The sequence below is a fragment of the Hydractinia symbiolongicarpus genome, chromosome 4 (assembly GCF_029227915.1).
Source record: "Hydractinia symbiolongicarpus strain clone_291-10 chromosome 4, HSymV2.1, whole genome shotgun sequence".
Taxonomy (NCBI): Eukaryota; Metazoa; Cnidaria; class Hydrozoa; order Anthoathecata; family Hydractiniidae; genus Hydractinia; species Hydractinia symbiolongicarpus.
Window position 1 is genome coordinate 4311383 of NC_079878.1, and position 5365 is coordinate 4316747.

Sequence of the window (5365 nt, forward strand, 5' to 3'; positions counted from 1 at the left end):
ATTTATCACATTCATAAGGTCAAAGTCCAAAATCAGTTCAATTAAGTCCCACAGTCAAATGTTTCAATGTTAAAAGCGATGCAACCTAGTAATATCCGATTACTATCGCTAAATACATGTGGGGACGAATATGTGACGCAACAGGTGTAACTCAAGCGGATTGATACCGTTAGAAAGTCAATGAAATGTAGTTTTTGAAACTGTCGCTATTTCTTCAACGCGCGATAAGGGCTAGGATTGGTCCCACAGTAAAAAATGACTTTTTTATTAAATTTTTAAATAAAGTGCTACCACAGCGCCCAGTGTGATCGCTGAGTTCCGGCAATCATGTAAAAATAAGAAGAAAGTTATTCCTTGGAGTCCAATTGGCTCATTTATCGCATTTATAAGGTCACAGTCCAAAATCAGTTCAATTAAGTCCCACAGCCAATCGCTTCACTGTTAAAAGCGATACAACTTAGTAATATCGGAAAAAAATCACTAAATACATGTTGGTACGAATATGTGACAGAACTGTTGTAACTCAAACGGAATGACACCGTTAGAAAGTCAATGAAATGTAGTTTTCGAAACTGTCTCTATTTCTTAAGCGCGAACTAACGGCTAGGATTGTTCCCACAGTAAAAAAACACTTATTTATCTTAATTTTTAAACAAAACGCTACCACAGCGCCCAGTGTAATCGCTGAGTTCCAGCAATCATGTCAAATTAAGAAGAATGTTATTTCTTGTAGTCAAACTGGCTCATTTATCACATTTATAAGGTCAAAGTCCAAAATCAGTTCAAATAAGTCCCGCCGTCAATCGTTTCACTGTTAAAAGCAATACAACTTAGTAAAATTGGAAGAAAATCACTAAGTACATGTTGGTACGAATATGTGAAGCAATCGTTCTAACTCAAACGGATCGATACCGCCAAGAAGTCAATGAATTGTAGTTTTTAAGAATGTCTCTATTTCTTCAGCTCGTGCTAACGGCCAGTATTAGTCCCACAGTAAAAAAAACTTATTTATCTAAATTTATAAATAAAGCATTACCACAGAGACTAGTGTACTCGCTGAATTCCAGCAATCATGTCAAATTAAGAAGAATGGTATTCCTTGGAGCCCAATTGGCTCATTTATCGCATTTACAAGGTCAAAGTCCAGAATCAGTTCAATTAATTCCCAGAGTCAATCGTTTCACTGTTAAAAGCGATACAATTTAGTAATATCGAAAAAAAATCACTAAGTACATGTTAATACGAATATGTGACGCAATCGTTCTAACCCAAACGGATTGACACCGTTAGAAAGTCAATAAAATGTAGTCTTTGAAACTGTCTCTATTTCTTCAGCGCGAACTAACGGCTAGGATTGGTCCCACAGTAAAAGCTGACTTATTTATCTTCATTTTTAAATAAAACTCTACCACAGCGCCCAGTGCAATCGCTGAGTTCCAGCAATCATGTCAAATTAAGAAGAATGCTATTTCTTGTAGTCAAACTGGCTCATTTATCTCATTTATAAGGTCAAAGGCCACAATCAGTTCAATTAAGTCCCACAGTAAAACGTTTCACTGTTAAAAGCGATGCAACCTAGTAATATCCGAATACTATCGCTAAATACATGTGGTGACGAATATGTGGCGCAACCGTTGTAACTCAAACGGATTGATACGGTTAGAAGGTCAATGAGATGTAGTTTTTGAAACTGTCGCTATTTCTTCATCGCGCGATAACTGCTAGAAGTAGCCTCACAGTAAAAAATGACTTTTTTATTTAAATTTTTAATAAAGTGCTATCACAACGCCCAGTATAATCGCTGAGTTCCAGCAATCATGTCAAATTAAGAAGAATGTTATTTCTTGTAGTCAAACTGGCTTATTTATAACATTTATAAGGTCACAGTCCAAAGTTAGTTCAATTAAGTCCCACAGTCAATCGTTTCATTGTTAAAGGCCATGCAACTTAGTAATATCAGAAAAATATCGCTAAATACATGTTGGTACGAATATGTGACGCAACTGTTGTAACTCAAACGGATGGATACGGCCAAGAATTCCATGAAATGTAGTTTTTGAGAGTGTCTCTATTTCTTCAGCGCGAACTAACGGCTAGGATTGGTCCCACAGTGAAAAATGACTTATTTATCTTAATTTTTTAATAAAGCGCTTCCACAGCGCCCAGTGTAATCGCTGAGTTCCAGCAATCATGTCAAATTAAGAAGAATGCTATTTCTTGTAGTCAAACTGGCTCATTTATCACATTTATAAGGTCAAAGTCCAAAATGAGTTCAATTAAGTCCCACAGTCAAACGTTTCACTGTTAAAAGCGATGCAACCTAGTATTATACGAATACTTTCGCTAAGTACATGTTGGTACGAATATGTGACGCAACCGTTGTAACTCAAACGGATTGACACCGTTAGAAAGTCAATGAAATGTAGTTTTTGAAACTGTCTCTCTTTCTTCAGCGCGAATTAACGGCTAGGATTGGTCCCACAGTAAAAACAGATTTATTTATCTTCATTTTTTAACAAAGAGTTACCACAGTGCCCACTGTAATCGCTGAGTTTCAGCAATCAAGTCAAATTGAGAAGAATGTTACTTCTTGTAGTCAAACTGGCTCATTTATCACATTCATAAGGTCAAAGGCCAAAATCAGTTCAATTAAGTCCCACAGTTAAACGTTTCACCGTTAAAAGCGATGCAACCTAGTAACATCCGAATACTATCGCTAAATACATGTGGTGACGAATATGTGGCGCAACCGTTGTAACTCAAACGGATTGATACCGTTAGAAGGTCAATGAGATGTAGTTTTTGAAACTGTCGCTATTTCTTCATCGCGCAATAACTGCTAGAATTGGCCCCACAGTAAAAAATGACTTTTTTATTTAAATTTTTAATAAAGTGCTATCACAGCGCCCAGTATAATCGCTGAGTTCCAGCAATCATGTCAAATTGAGAAGAATTTTATTTCTTGTAGTCAAACTGGCTTATTTATAACATTTATAAGGTCACAGTCCAAAGTTAGTTCAATTAAGTCCCACAGTCAATCGTTTCATTGTTAAAGGCCATGCAACCTAGTAATATCAGAACAATATCGCTAAATACATGTTGGTACGAATATGTGACGCAACCGTTGTAACTCAAACGGATTGATACGGCCGAGAATTCTATGAAATGTAGTTTTTGAGAGTGTCTCTATTTCTTCAGCGCGAACTAACGGCTAGGATTGGTCCCACAGTGAAAAATGACTTATTTATCTTAATTTTTTAATAAAGCGCTTCCACAGCGCCCAGTGTAATCGCTGAGTTCCAGCAATCATGTCAAATTAAGAAGAATGCTATTTCTTGTAGTCAAACTGGCTCATTTATCACATTTATAAGGTCAAAGTCCAAAATCAGTTCAATTAAGTCGCACAGTCAAACGTTTCACTGTTAAAAGCGATGCAACCTAGTATTATACGAATACTTTCGCTAAGTACATGTTGGTACGAATATGTGACGCAACTGTTGTAACTCAAACGGATTTATACCGCTAGAAAGTCAATGAAATGTAGTATTTGAAACTGTTCCTCTTTATTCAGCGCATGCTAACGGCCAGGATTGGTCCAACAGTAAGAAAAGACTTATTTATCTAAATTTTTAAATAAAGCGCTACCACGGAGCTTAATGTATTCGCTGAATTCCAGCCATCACGTCAAATTAAGAAGAAATTTATTCCTTGGAGACCAATTGGCTCATCTGTCACATTTATAAGGACATAGTCCAGAGTCAGTTCAATTAATTCCCACAGTCACTCGTTTCACTGTTAAAAGCAATAAAACTTAGTAAAATTGGAAGAAAGTCACTAAATACATGTTGGTACGAATATGTGACGCAACCGTTGTAACTCAAACGGATTGACACAGTTAGAAAGTCAATGAAATGTAGTTTTTGAAACTGTCTCTCTTTCTTCAGCGCGAATTAACGGCTAGGATTGGTCCCACAGTAAAAACAGATTTATTTATCTTTATTTTTTAACAAAGAGTTACCACAGTGCCCACTGTAATCGCTGAGTTTCAGCAATCAAGTCAAATTGAGAAGAATGTTACTTCTTGTAGTCAAACTGGCTCATTTATCACATTCATAAGGTCAAAGTCCAAAATCAGTTCAATTAAGTCCCACAGTCAAATGTTTCAATGTTAAAAGCGATGCAACCTAGTAATATCCGACACATATAATATCTGACACAAAACCTGTTTTGCTAGTCCTAACGGAACAGCTATAGATGTCATTCTTACAAATAGACCCAGATGTTTTCAACACACACTAACATGTGAAACAGGATTAAGTGATCATCATCAAATGGTAACTACATTTTTAAAATCTCATTTAGCACGCTTAGCATCCAAGAAAATAATTTACAGAAGTTACAAAAATTTTAATGAGTCCAACTTTTTACGTGATGTTGAGAACGCAAATTTTATTTGTAATAGTAAAGATCCTGAACTGAATTATGAAAACCTCATCAATGTTTTCACATCTATCATAGAAAAGCATGCCCCACAGAAGCAAAAAACTCTGCGTGGAAACGAGGCACCATTTATGACAAAAGAGTTAAAAAAGGCAATATATACAAGGTCTAGGTTCAAAAATAAATACAATAAAAATCCTACTTCTGAAAACAAAATCACGTACAAGAAACAGAGAGACAAGTGTGTAAATTTACGCAAAAAGGCTATCAAAAACCATTTCAAAAGGGTAACAGAATCAGGTTTTATTTCCAAAAAAACGTTTTGGGAAACTGTTAAACCCTTGATATCAAATAAAAGTGGAATAAGCAAAGGAGATATAGCGATCGTTCAAAATGAAAGTTTAGTTACTGATAAAAAACAGCTAACCAAACTTTTCAACGAATACTACATCAATATTTTAGAAAATTCTTGTGGCATGAAACCAAATCCTATAAAATATAAGAATGTAAATGATAAGTCAAAAATGATTGAAGAAATTGTTGATAGTTTTGAAAATCATCCAAGTATCATTAAAATAAAGGAAATCAATGATTCTAACAACAATGAGAACTTCACATTCCAAGAAGTTGATGAAAATACAATTTCTAAACTGTTTAATGATTTAAACACCAAAGTATCAACAGGTGAAGATACAATACCATCAAAGCTGACAAAATTAGCAAAAAGGCACCTAGTAACGCCACTAACAGATGCTATAAATAGTAGCATAGTTTCAAACAAATTTCCAAGCAAAGCTAAGCGAGCTGCTGTAACGCCATTGGATAAGGGAGGAAAAGATAAAACTAAAATGTCAAACTACAGGCCTGTCAGTGTTTTAAATGTTTTTTCTAAATTTTACGAAAGGGTTATGAAAGAACAAATAAC